General features: G+C 41.9%; 1 protein-coding gene and 1 pseudogene across 1 annotated transcript in view; one reads left to right on the forward strand and one right to left on the reverse strand.

The window, feature by feature from the left end:
- The window catches only part of DSE (dermatan sulfate epimerase), an 81856-nt gene that overhangs the window by 4987 nt on the left and 61949 nt on the right, over positions 1-14920 (forward strand). The gene's annotated exons all lie outside the window — the stretch shown is intronic.
- On the reverse strand, positions 10230-11021 carry LOC112133776 (serine/arginine repetitive matrix protein 3-like; annotated as a pseudogene).

Raw genomic sequence — 14920 nt, forward strand, 5'->3', positions numbered from 1 at the left:
TTGATTCTTCAGTTACTTATTCCTCTGTGATGAATTTGACATTAAAAATTTTTTTTTAATGGCTTGCGTGCCTTGGGGAGAAAAGAAAAACTATGAGTTGAGTTTTCTGCTTTTATGTGCTAATATTTGTGCTGACTGCATCACAATTAAATTCACTGGTCAGAGTTCTGATGATTTGGGATACATTTTTTAAGATGCCATTTTTTACAGCTATTGTAAAATTTGAGGAAAATTACATCTATAATTTTTATCAGAGCCATTTATATTCTGATATCAAAAGAGATTTTAAAATTATATAACTGAAGTTTTTTTTGTTTTGTTTTTGTTTTTTTTTGAGATGGAGTCTCGCTCTGTTGCCCAGGCTGGAGTGCAGTGGCGCAATCTCAGCTTACCACAACCTCCGCTTCCTGGGTTCAAGCGATTCTCCTGCCTTAGCCTCCCCAGTAGCTGGGATTACAGGTGTGCACCACCACGCCTGGCTAACTTTTTCTACTTTTAGTAGAGGTGGAGTTTCACCATGTTGGGCAGGCTGGTGTCAAACTCCTGACCTCGTGATCTGCCTGCCTCAGCCTCCCAAAGTGCTGAGATTACAGGTGTGAGCCACTGCACCCGGCTGAATATAAGTTTTAACATCAAGAAATACCCATAGCTTCTTAGTTTTATATGGCTTAATGAGCTTTTTTGAGATTTACAAAATAAGTAGATTGTTTTCCAGAATTATTCCTGGACTCACAATTTGTAAGATTCTTTTAAAATATCTCAAGAGAGCTGGGTGTGATGGTGCACATCTACAGTCCGAGCTACTCAGGAGGCTGAGGTGGGAGTATCACTTGAGCCCCGGAGTTTGAGGTTGTAGTGAGCTATGATCCTGCCACTGTCCTCCAGCCTGGGCAACAGAGCAAGACCCCATCTCTGGAAAAAAAAAAGTGTGTGTGTGTGTATGTGTGTGTGTGTGTGTATCTCATAAGCCTCTGGCTGCTCTCCAAACCCTTATTTAGTCTTATGCAGTAGGAACACATTAACTATCAAATAAATCCTTGATTTTTACTGAAAAATAAAGAAGCTTATATTTAGCAAATGTACTTTCACAATAGTACTTCTCAAAAAGCTCCTGTTTAATGCATTATGTCATCAAGTGATTAATGAAAAGGGACTGACAACAAATATGAGTCGTATCTGAAGCTACAAAATAGAGCTATTCTATCATCCTCCTTCTGATGAAAATTATCTAGACTATGTATTGTATTATATACATATTTTGTGTATGTCATTATATTTAAATATATACCGTTTTAGACTGCAAAGACCCTCAAGAGATATTCTACACCATTGGTTCTCAGACGGGATTTGCTTTCAGAAGCTGTAAAACTTGTTTAGACTGTGCATCCTGCAACAGGTAAACTGGAATCTCTGTGATAGGGCCCCAGGTATCAAAGGTTTATAAATTCCCTAAGTGATTCCAATATACAGTCTAAGTGTTAAGAACTATTGGCTTAGGCCAGTGGTCTTCAAACTCAAATGTACATAAGAATCACCTGCAGAGTTTGTTAAAACATGGATTCCTGGCCCTCACCCCTAGAGAATCTAATTAAGTAGATCTGGGATTGGTCTGAAAATTTTCAAGATCTCAAGTGCTATGGACTGAATTTTGTTCCCCAAAATTCATATGTAAGCCCCAACCCCCAATGTGACCATATTTGGAAATAGAGCTTTTAGGATTAAAGAAAGGTAAAATGTGGTCATAAGGGTGGTGCCTTATAAGAAGAGGGAGAGAGATCGCTCTGTCTCCATGTGCAGGCCATGTGAGAACACAGGCTACTGTCTGCAAGCAAGGAAGAGAACCCTCATCGGAAACAGAATTGGCTAGCACCTTGATCTTGAACTTCCTAGCCTCCAGAACTGTGAGAAATAAATTTCTATTGTTTTAGCCATTCAGTCTATCGTATTTTGTCGTGGCATCCAAGGCTGACTAATGAATCAGTGATGCTAATACCAGTGGTCCATGGACCATATTTTTGAGCACCTCTAGCCTAGGCCACACCCCCCAGAAATTTCATTTTAATTTGTCTGGAGGTAGTACAGGGCATCATTTATTTTCCCAGAGTTTCCTGGATGGTCCTAAAGTATAACCATACTTGAGAACAAACGAAGTAGAATGCTTTCTTCTATTTATAGCTAAGAACACTAAGACTCAAAAGAAGTTAAGTGATTTTCCCAAGTTATCATGGTTTATGCTACTGCTGATTTTTCCAAACGTATAGGGGAAGTAAAAACAGAATTTATTCTAGGGTCAATTTAGTCCTCGAACCTAGAACTTTCAGTTTCCAGAATTAACCCACTAATTTCCCCCTAGACAACATTAAAATTTGTCAGTTTCAGGCAGATTCATTTAAAGTAACTTTTCCATTATACTGCAATCCAAGATTGTTGTATCCTATGTCTATTTCTACTTTGTAACAGTTGCTTTTTTTTTTGCCGCATGTTTAATGACTGATGAGAAAGTGAGATATTTAAATATATATATACACACACATATATATGCATATATGTGTGTGCTTGTGTGTGTGTGTATATATGATAGATACTTGCCAAATGTTTAATGACTGATCAGAAAGTGAGATTTTAAAACATACATATATATACACATATATATGTGTGTGCTTTGTGTGTGTGTGTATATATATATGATAGATAGTTAGCTGATCTTCACACCACAACATTAATCTGCCTACCATGAACAGAAGCACTGCTATCAAGTGTCAGCCTTCTTATATAATAACAGGAAATTCAGAAAATTGATTCATGCAATAAAAAGATGGAAATTTATTAGAACTTTTAAATACCTTAATTCCCAGGTATAATGAGAGGAAAAATAACTCAAGATGGGTGAAAGTTTATTAAAGATTTCACCTCAAGGACAGGCATTTAGTTAGATAGTGATTTTACGTATGCAGTGATGTGAACTTACATTGTTCATATATCAGGGGAGAAATTACATCATAAGTAAAACATAACACATTGAGCTTAACGCTGCTAAATGAAAGGTGCCATCCCCTGCACATTCTGAGTAAGCACTTGATTTCTTCCAAAAATAAACCTTATTTCTTCTTAGGCACTGACATTTTGTTAATGGAGGAAATGAATCTACATTTTTTCATAAATTGCCAGAGTTAATATGAAGTATGCGCTTCCCAAAAGGAGAAGTTAGTTGTACATTTTTGGCCAATGATTCAGCAAGGAGAAGCAAGAAAAAGAAAATCTGGCTAGGAATCAGGAGGCTTGACTTCTCCTTCCACTTCTAACTAATTAGCAGCAAAAACTGGTAACAGTCCCCATCTATGTTAACCTTGGTTTCTTTGTAAAACGAAATGGTTAGAATATAATTATTCCAAGTTTCCTTCTACTTTTCTCACTTAGATGACAAATAGTTCTAAGGAATGCTGTGTTTTTTGTTTGTTTGTTAAACTGTTGGGTTTTTAAATTTTGTTATTTTAACATTTTTTTAAAATGGCAGTGTTTTCCATTTGGCCAAGATGAGTAAAAATGGCAAAATCAAAATGGCACTATTAAAAAAATCAAAAATGAAAGAAAACATGGAAAAAGAACCAGTGTGTATTCTTTGGAGTTTGGTGAGAAAGGATATAGAAACATGTCACTAGACTACATACTTAACATCAGCAAACTGTCGACTGTTTCCCATCTAAAAGATACTATAAATGCAAAATAGCCAAGATTTTCTTTGCCTGACACAGGTAATCTCATCAGCAGAAGAAAAAGCCTGAGCAGAAGGAGAAGTCTGAATGGCCTGGCTGTTAAATGTTTTACTGGAATTCACTATGTGTAATACTCAGGCAGCAGAAACTTGAAGTGAAACATTAACTGCAATATGAAGTCAACTTCACTAGTTCAGCCAGTATTGACATCAAATATTATTTTTCCCAAACTGCATATCCAACAAAAGTATTTAGAAAGAAATACATTAGTGAGCTTGAGTTAATAAAAACTAATCTTCACAATATTTTATATAATTAATAAACCAGAAGAAATGTGGCAAATAAACATATTCTCTAATTAATACTTCATTTGGTTCAAGTACCTGTTTAGTAACACTTTTTTTTTTTTTTTTTTTTTTTGACACCGAGTTTCACTCTTGTTGCCCAGGCTGGTGTGCAGTGGTGTGATCTCGGCTCACTGCAACCTCTGCCTCTTGGGTTCAAGCAATTCTCGTGCCTCAGCCTCCCGAGTAACTAGGATTACAGTGTGCACCACCATGCCCGGCTAATTTTTTGTGTGTGTTTTTAGTAGAGATGGGGTTTTGCCGTGTTGCCCAGGCTGATCTCGAACTCTTGGGCTCAAGCAATTTGCCTGTGTTGGCCTCCCAAAGTGCTGGGATTACAGGTGTGAGCCACCTCACCCAGCCTATTTAGTAACACTCTATAAAACAGTGGTTCCAAACTTTTGGTACATTGGAATCACAGAGTTTTAAACACCTCAAACTTTCTAATATGGTTGGTATAGACTATAACTGGGGCATCGGAAGTTCTTTTTTTTGGTGGGGGATGGAGTCTCGCTCTATCGCCCAGGCTGGAGTGCAGTGGTGCAATCGGCTCACTGCAAGCTCCACCTCCTGGGTTCACGCCATTCTCCTGCCTCAGCCTCCCGAGTAGCTGGGACTACAGGCACCCGCCACCACGCCTGGCTAATTTTTTGTATTTTTAGTAGAGACAGGGTTTCACCGTGTTAGCCAGGATGGTCTCGATCTCCTGACCTCGTGATCTGCCCATCTCGGCCTCCCAAAGTGCTGGGATCACAGCCGTGAGCCACCGCTTGCGGCCGGAAGTTCTTAAAGCTCTCCAAATGGTTCTAATGTGCAGCAAAGTTTGGGAAGCACCATTACGTAGCATTGGTTCTAACTCTGGCTGCACATTGGAACTATCTCGTACCCTTAAAAGCATATGGGATATCTGGACTTCATCCTAGAGGGAATTAAATCAGAATTTCTAAGAGTACAACTAGGCACTGGTGTGTTTTTGGTTCTCCCAAGTGATGCTAATATGCACCCAGGGGTTAGAATTACTATTATAGAACACTGCCACGACAATCCTTATCTCCTCCTGAAGAGCACAGAAGGCTTGATTTCCAAACTATTGCAAAAACTGGCATGACCTCAACTACTTTTAGCAGGGTTGTGAGAGGTAGGGTATCACTCACCTTAATTGGTTCAGATCCTGCCTGAAAAATGCCTAGGCATGTTCCAGTCCACACAAGACTGATTCTAAAGGGTGTATCTCTCATTGACAGCCCCTAGAAGCATTCTAAGTTGTGACAATAAACACCTATTTATTGAGATCTCATTCCTTGGCAGGTATTTTATATAAAACATTCGGTTTGCTCCTTCCAGAAACTGTATGAGAAAAGTTTGCATATCAAAATCCTACTGATGAGAAAGTGGAACTCAACAATGTTAAATGATTCGCCTGCCTAAGGTCACACGGTTAGTGACAGGGAGTCTAGATTTCAGCCTAGTTTTGTTCAACTTCAAAGTCCATGCTTTTATTTGATGGACACATTAAATTATCCACCATTGTATCTAGACTGGGACACAGCCACAATCTGAAAATTGAATTCTAATTTAATAAATGTGCCCTCTGCCAGGAAATATGAGGAATGGCTATAGAAATGAAGAAGAGTCTCCACCATGAAGGAGCTTATAATATTAAATGTTACACTCCTTTTGGTCTATTCAGTAAGTCTGAGGAAAAGAATAAACATCTAATTTCATTCATTCATGTAACAAATATCAGTAATTTTTGTAATTTCAGAGAACAATATTATAATTTGGAAGGTGTTTAGGACACCTTGGGTAGTTTATAATAAGAGGTGATATAAAATCATCCATTTCAAAAGTCAATTGTCAATGAATAGAGCTTTCAACTGAGGCCAGGATACGCAAACTGTAAATGAGGCTTTAGACACAAAAAGTTAGTCTAGGCCAAGTGGTTTAGTGGAAGGATCCTAGATTTTATATCAGAAAACATAATCGTATGTGGTCTGAACCATTTATGGCTTGGGAAATTCACTTTAACTTTCAGAGCCTCTGTTTCCTCATCAGTCAGTGCCTGTGACGATAAAAGGAGACACATATGGACGTGCCTGGTACATTTTATGACCTATTAGAAGATTGTGAGGCCAGGAAGTATGTACCTGCAGAAATCTCAAATTGTGACTTGCAGTGGAGGTGGAATTCAATTATGATTAAGAATGTAGGTAAATGTTTCATTTTTTTTTAAAGATGAAAACTAAGCCCAGGAAGCTTGAGTCATCTGGAGATGAAGCAGTTGCAGCAGAGCAGTCTTGGTAATGGAGAAGATCATGTCAGCGCTGAGAAAGGCAGGGAGGGAGGCCTGAGCAAGGAAGCCTGGAGAAGCCTCTGGAGGATGTCTGGCCAGGGCTGAATGCTCAGAAATGGAAGGGAAAGCTCAGGAGATTATCGCTGAATCAGTAAGTACAAGTATAGGGCAGTATGGCTTGAGCAAACCAAAATGATCTTACTTCTGTGATCTGAAGATGAGAGAATGGGCAGGGTAAGGCAGTTTTACAAATAGAATAATTTTGGCCTGAGGAAGAAAAAGAAAAAGCATTTCAAGAATGGAAGCACATGTATAGTCATGGACCAGACTGATTAGTAAAACATAAAAGGCAGATTAAAATTTAGTTTAATGAATTAAACTCAAGAGGAGAACAGAAGCCGCATACCTGTAACAGCCCTGTAATATTGTTACTCTGCTATTTTAGGCTAAAGCCAAGAATAAACTAAGGATGACAACAACAAAAAATAATATTTTGTTTTGTTCAGACAAGAAGAACATGGAAGGGATGCCTCTGCTTGAGATAAAATGGATGACTAAACAAAACTAATTCCCTTTTTTTGTCTTCTCTATTATGTAAAAATAAACCATTAAATGTAAGGGATAAAATAAACTTTCAAAGAGTTAACTGAAAAGATAGGTGAAGAAGCTTGTAAGAAAATATGTCCTAGCTGTCTAAAGCTTAACTTCTTGCCTAGTAGATTTCCGTCTCAGCAAGGAGAGTTTACCAATAAGGACTCTCAGCTAGAATCAGCATAGAGGGAGATGAACACTAAAAAACTGGAGGTGGACAGATGGAGTTCCAGTTTTTGCCTTAGTCTGAAACCAAGGCACAAAACTTTTCACAGATACTGAAAAAAATGAATAAACCTATTATTAAAATGACATCTGGGTACTTAGAAAAGGAAGACACAATTTTGTAGACATGAACCACAATTCACTAAGTAGTCATTTCCTTTGTTTTTTGACAATATTACAGTAGAGCAAAGACATCCAATAGACAAAGCTCATCTGCTGTCTGTTTGGAGCTGCATCTAGGAGTAAGGGGTCACTTTTTCCTAATCCTTCAGCTAAGATGAGAGTGGGGGTACCTTTTTCTAATTCCTACGAAAGTGCCATGTACCCATGTACACAGGCTGCTACCCTGGGACAACAGACAAAAATAGGACAAGGTAACATGTGGGTCCTCAACTGATAAGAATGTTCATCAGTAGCATGCAAATCCAGTGTCAGTTGGCAGAGGAAGGTACCTGAGAATGAGAACTGAAATGATGGCATGGCATACAGACTGGATTTACAGAGGTCATGAAATTGAGAGGTAGAATTACTCAGTTATATCAATGATACCCAACATGTCAACAAGCTAAGAGGCCTAATTTAACACAATAAACTTCAGTAGAATCACAGGTAAAGTGCTGAACACTGCATTGAGTGTAGTTGTCTAGTTCAGTGATTCTCCAACTAAACTTTTAACACTTTAAGGTTTTATTTGGTAGATTGTAATATGGAGTCAGCTGGGTAATATTGCTGCCATAGAAGCTCCAAGGATATACTTAGGGAACTACAGTAATTACAACAAAGCCATTAAACATCTTTCTACTTTGTCACTTGGGTGAAACCTTGAATTCAGTTCTTGGCATCAGGGTTTGAGAGAGATCTTGGCAAAGTAAATCTCCTCCTGAGAGCTTTCCTATGGATGAAGAAAAGCTGATGGAGTTAATATGTACCCAGGTAAATTGAAGTATTCTCCTGTGGAATCAAGGCTAGGTGTATCCTGTAGATTCCAGACAGCAGAATAGCAGATCTGTTGAGACTTACTGTAATGGGGTTGGGCAGGGGCGGAGGGGCGGAGGGGCTTTGCACAAAGTGAATGTCATACAGAGGCCAATTCGCAGGTCACTCAAAAGCAAAATTGTGGGGGTGTGAGGGTAAAGGGGAGAAAATGACAGTCAGTACTGCCGCCTTTGAAGAATTCTCAATCCTGGTTGTACATTGTGATCATCTGGGAAGAGATTTTAAAACGCAGATGCTGATGCTTAGACCCTAACCTCAGAGATTCTGATTTGTTGTTCTTGTGTGGGGGTCCCCATTGGAAAGAATTTATTATAGCTCCCCTGCTGATTCTAAAGTTTTAGGTTGGAGAATCACTGAACTAGACTACTACTTGCTGAGAGGTTACGTAAATTAAACCAGATGTTTTTTCTAAAGTCTCTTTGAAATTTGAGAAGATAAATGGAAATTAACACTTACGGATTACATAATACAGCTAGACACTTTCACAATTTATTCTAATAATTGAATTAGTATATGTAAGTCTCTTAGCACAGTGGCCATCTGATATGGTGTAGTAAACTCTCAATAAACATTAGCTATTTTTATTGTATCCTCTCCGTAACTGTTCAAACAAGGTATTACATTGTTACACTATAGATGAAGAAACTGAGGTTCTGATGTTAGTTTTCTAAGGCCCACAGTAGTAAAAGCAAAGTTTGGATCTGAACCGAAAATTAGTTCCAGTTTCCAGAGCCCTCTTCTTTCCTCGACAGGCCTTCCCTAAAGCATCAAGAAGTTTATGCAAATTAGTGATTTACCTGAGCGAACATTTAAAAAAATTTAATAGTACCACTTCCTCTTGACCTGTTTGTAAGGAGTTCCTCTTAAATGCAATTTCTGAAAAACAGAAGCATAAACTGAGACATCCACATTTTTTCCTTATTTGGCCAAATATAAGTGAGAACCTCTGAGGACAGGGGAATTGGATGGAGGTGCCCTTCAGAACTCATGGAGAAAAGCACTGCTCCCAGTAAAATATCTCCCATTCTAATGAATGGGTAAGTATCCTACAAATCTTTCACTTCTGTACAATCTAGGTCTGGTAGGTTACATGCACACACTGGGTGGAGGTGGAGGGGGCAAAGTATTCCTGAGGTTATGGCCCTGATCCTACCTGACATCTCCCTGGGGCCTGGTTGGACCTGGCTGAGCGTGTTTGAACACAGTGGCTGATTTTTGGAAAACAGGAGGACTCTTCTCCAAGAGGCTGTGACTACCAAGGTTGCAAATGCTCCACCTGAACTTGGGTGCATGAGGGATCTCTCTCTCCCTCACACACACAACCCCCCCACCCCACCCCGCCACCGCGTAAGATGAATTTCCGTTTGTGAGCTGCCTACATTAAATGCTTTGCTCCTGACCTTCTATGATTAAAATCTATTCCGTTTGCAGGGTTCGGTGCGCTTGGATTTAGTGTATTTTGTTGGTACAGTAAAAAAGAGAACTGCTTCTCTATAGGTGACCCCCCCAAAGGCCCCCCTCCCACTAACTTCTCTTTGAGAAGAGAGTAAAACCGAATTCGAGAGAAAAGAGGCAGTAACTATTCGGGAGGAGGCAGACTGGAGTGGGCACCAGCCCCGGTAGTAAGAGTTTTAACGTCTTCCTCGCTTTCCTCTCCCAGAGTAGTGTGGAAGCATCAGCTCCTCCCCCTGGGCCTCCAAAAGTTACCTTTCCTTTGGGTGTGATTCTCGAACCCAAAGCGTTTGAGTCCTAAGAAACTAGAACAAGTTAGAGCCAAAGAGGCCTGGCGGGCGGGGGTGCGGGTGGAGTCCGGGCCGGGTGGCGTGGAAGGCCGAGCACAGCTGCGAGCGGCGAGTCAGGGGAGAGGAGGAGCGGGAGAAAGCGGGGCGGGCCTCCGATCGGGGTTCGGCCGGGGGAGGGGATCCCCGTTTCCCTCTCCTCATCCTCGCCTCCTCGGGCTCTGGTGACGTTGCGGTTTCCTCCCCCCTCCAGCGGAGCCTCAGCGCCCGCCGCCTCCCTCCCTCCGCCCCTTTCGCCCACACCTACCCGCCCGCGCCGGCCCGGCTCTCAGTAGTGCCGCCCGAGGCTGCAGCAGCGCATCCCGGGGCGCGGCGCCCACCAGCACCCATGGGGCGGCGGGAGCGCGGAGGGCTCGGTTCGGAGGGGGCCGGGAGCCCGGGCGCCCTGGAGTGAGGAGGACCGGGAGCTGGCTCTGGAGGCTGCGGAGGCGACGCCGAAGAGAACGAAGCCTCGGCTGGGAGCGGTAAGTGGAGGGGCGCGCAAGGGACTAGCTGGGGCGCGCAGCGCAATTTTCTTCGGTAGTTTCGGGCGGGTAGCCTTCGGAGCTGTCCCTGCGCGGGCGGGAGGCGGAGAGCCACGTCCCCGGCTGAGAGCGAAGCGCCGCGGGCTGCGCGCCCGGGCCCGGCTCGGCTGGGCTCCGAGAGAGCGCCTGACGCGTGAAGCCTGAGCCACGGGCTTCCCCGGCGGCGGAGCAGCCTTGAGGGGCAGCTTTTCGCCCCTCCCCATCCCCTTGAACGCCGAGCGCCGAGCCGGGAACACGATGAGAACCTGGAGATCGCATTCCGTGCGTCGGATCTGGCCGGCCCAGCCGCGATTTCCTCGACGGTCCTTGGGGCCTCGGCTTCACTCTGCGGGGTTGGGTGGCACACCCTCGCGTCCTCCTTTCCCTCCGTACACCAGCCATTTGGGGGCTGGGGAGGTGGCGGCGGCGTGTGTGCCGATCCTGGCGCTGGCAACCCTACTTTGCGGCTGCGGAAGCCGAGGAAGAGCTTCCCAAGCCTCTCCCAGACGCTGGATTCCAGCGCTCCTGGGCTCCGCCGGCAGTCGGAGAAATTGTTAGTAAACCTCATCCCCGAGGCAGTCCCGGGGAGGGGAGGGGGCGGGGGCTTGACTCACAGACTGGGAAGCTCTGAAAGCGATGCCACATGGGCTCAAGATCTGTCGGGGCTGGAATCTGAGCTAAGTTTGTGACCTGAGAACTTTTTCGTTTATATTGCTCCTTTAAGACAGCAGCCTCCTCTTAAGCCGGCTGGCATTCAGATGGAAACCGAAGCCTTTGGTTAAAATCAGGAGGTGAACCTCATTTACCTGAAATTCTTTAGGTCAGGCAATGACGCTTTTAGTTCTAGGAATCTTCGTGTAATAAAGTTCTTTTTAAAAATTTTTTCGTTGGTCATGGTTTAGAAAGTCATGGTTTAGCATTGTTAGTTAAATGCGTGAAAGATCTTCTCACTTATACATATTTTCAGTATTTTTCACATTATAGAATTTAAACTTTCAGTAATTCCCTCAAGTTTTTAAATTTCTCTGCCGGACGCAGTGGCTCACGCCTGTAATCCCAGCACTTTGGGAGGCGGAGGCAGACGGATCACGAGGTCAGGAGATCGAGACCATCCTGGCTAACACGGTGAAACCCCGTCTCTACTAAAAATACAAAAAATTAGCCGGGCGTGGTGGCGGGCGCCTGTAGTCCCAGCTACTCGGGAGGCTGAGGCAGGAGAATGGCGTGAACCCAGGAGGCGGAGCTTGTAGTGAGCCGAGATTGCGTCACTGCACTCCAGCCTGGGCGACAGAGCAAGACTCCATCTCAAAAAAAAAAAAAGAAATTCTCGATGATAATCTCTATGTGAAATAGTGATATACAATATTGTATAGAGTATTCTAACTATATTACTAAATGGGATCACAAAAAATGTGCATGGAAGAAAATAAAATATAGGATTATCTGAGTATTTGTTTCATGCAAATACTTAGATTTCTGTATTGTGACCTCTTCCTTTGACGGTCACGATACAGATATAAGTTCTTTTTTGAAGTATGTAGGTATGGTCTGTTCTAGTAAAAATGGAGAAGATAACAGATTGAATTTGATGTCTCCATCACCTAGTGATCCCTTTGTGTGGGTTCAGCAAAAAGTGCAAGATAGTGCTGGTTACCTAGGTTACATACAGAGGTATATGAGATCAGCCTTAGCTCTCTTGGAGCTGCTAATGCAGAACCTGAGAAACATCGATAAGCAGCACTTCCCAAGTTTGAGCTTGGGAAGAGTTATTTTTCATTGACTAGTATATGACGTCAGTATCAGTTTTTATGAAGTTTTAGTTAAATAAAAACACTGGCCTACAAAGTACATTTTGACAGTTTAAAAAATACTGAAAGTACAGTCACCAAGTGAAGGGGAATTAAAAAAATAAAAAGGGGCCGGGTGCGGTGGCTCACGCCTGTAATCCCAGTACTTTGGTAGGCCGAGGCAGGTGGATCACGAGGTCAGGAGTTCGAGACCAGCCTGGCCAATATGGTGAAACCCTGTCTCTACTAAAAATTAAAAAAAAATTAGCTGGGCGTGGTGTCGCGCGCCTGTAGTCCCAGCTACTTGAGGCTGAGGCAGAAGAATCTTTTGAACCCAGGAAGCGGAGGTTGCAGTGAGCCAAGATCATGCCACTGCACTCCAGCCTGAGCAACAGAAGAAGACTCCATCTGAAAAGAAACTTTGACCAAGAGATACTTTGATAACAGTATAGGCAGTTGCTATGATGGGGTTATTAGGTTCCATTCTCGATCCTGCTAGATAGAGGCTGTCCCTCCTGATCTTGGGGACCTGTTGAAAAAGCACTGGGTGAGACATCAGCTAGGTTTGCTATGTGAGATCAGGACCATCTTAGTGACTAATGTTTGTTTGTGTGTACATCTGCTTTAGTATTTACGAAATTAGTTCAGAAACAAGCTAATACAGTTCCTTTCAATGAGATTTTATGGGCTCTCCGGCTCAATATCTGGCAGTGCTGCCCTGAGAGGACCCGGTGGTCATCCATGAGATAAAGCTCTTAACTTCGCAGATGCTTCCCAGTGCCTCGTTATAGTCTCTTTTTAATTTCTGAAAAAGTGCTTTAAGATCACTGATGAAAGTGCATTTTGCAATTAAACAATAAAATATTTATACATTTCCTAATGTTACTTGTGATACAATATTTTGGTATTTATTTACACTTATCTTGGATCACACTGTGTTGCATGAAAGAAATTGCATGATTTTCACTCAATAGTATTATTTCAATAAATAATTGTAGAGAAAAAAAGAAAAAATATTTAAATTTGGGTTTTAGTATGTTGGTAATCTTTGTTTTCAAAAAGGAACTCCCAAAAGACTAGCATTTTGTGGTTGTAGCATATATTAAATATTACATAACCTGAAACTTTCAAAGGATTTTTACCTTTACCGATTGTGTTGCTTACTTCTGCCATGTGTAGGCAAGCTCCAGTCTGTTGAGGGTGTGGATTCCGATCCTTTTTCAGAAGAAACTCCCAAAAGACTAGCATTTTGTGGTTGTAGCATATATTAATATTACATAACCATTAGCATACTTGAATCATAAATATAGTAAATATTATCCTTTTTCACCACCCCACTGCCCCTTCCCCAAATAAAAAAAGAGAAATACTGTTATTGACTTAGGATGTGTTTGTGGCAGCCTTTGGGGAGAGCCAGAATCTGTGGTAGAGGGAAATTCATTATAGTGGATACTATTATTCTGTTTTCTGAGGGGGCTGGATCTTTACTATTCTGAAGGAGTGGGTAGGGCACTTGAAGAGATTCAGTGACATAACCCTACTAAAAGAATGTGCCTGAGAAGAGGATAGGACAGTTCTTAAATGCTTACTCCATTTCCTATTGTTTATAACAGAATACTTGAATCTGGATAGCTTATGAAGAAAAGGAATTTATTTTTTACAGTTATGGAGCCTAAGTCCGAGGTTGAGGGGCTGCATCTGGGGAGGGCTTTCTTGCCAGTGAGGACTCTACAGAGTTCCGAGGTGATCCAGGGCCTCACATGGTGAGGGAGTTGTTCATGCTAGCTCAGGTTTCTCTTCCTATGAAACTATCAGTCTCATTCCCGTGATTACCCATGAATCCATTAACCTATTAATCTATGAATGGATTAATCATTCATGAGGGTAGAGGCTCATGACCCAATCACCTCTAGGTCCTACCTTTCAATACTGCCACATCCACATTGGAGGTAAAGTTTCAACATGAGTTTTAGAGATGGCAATTATTCAAACCATAGCAAATATGTTAAGGTTTTCTCATGGGATTATGTTATCGTCCCCTGTAGTGATTGCTATAATAAAACTCTCTGGGAGCACCAAATTACCAGCAAATGTTTGGGTGACACAGCAAAATTCCTTATACCTCAACTTGGTGCCCAACATGGCAATGAGGCAAGTTATATATAAGCCCAGAGTACTGAAAAGGAAAATGATTTTCCTATGAAATTCATATGGTGAATTAGAATGGGAAGTGGAGATTAAAATCCCAAACTCTTGAGGTGTACTGATCGATGCTACCATTTGATGATAACAATAGTGAAGAATGTATGTTTCACAAAGTCTTCTCAACTCTAATGCCCCATTCTAATAGGAAATATGCTTTTAAAAATTAAACTGTTCATTAAGTGGATAGTATGTTTAATTGAAATAATTTTTCTTTAAAGAAAAATCTTTCTTCCTAGCTACTTGGGAGGCTAAGATGGGAGGATCACTTGAGCCCAGGAGTTCGAGGCTGCAGTGAGCTGTGGTCACACCACTGCACTCCAGCCTGGGCGACAGAGCAAGATCCTGCCTCAAAGTCTTTTTTATGTGTATGGTAAATAAATGTATCCCAAATTTCTATCATCTCACTTTAGTGTTTCACAACTTCTAGTTATGTATAGAAGAGTGGCTTGATTAGTTGATGCTGA

This window comes from Pongo abelii, chromosome 5, assembly GCF_028885655.2.
Source record: "Pongo abelii isolate AG06213 chromosome 5, NHGRI_mPonAbe1-v2.0_pri, whole genome shotgun sequence".
NCBI classification, from domain to species: Eukaryota; Metazoa; Chordata; class Mammalia; order Primates; family Hominidae; genus Pongo; species Pongo abelii.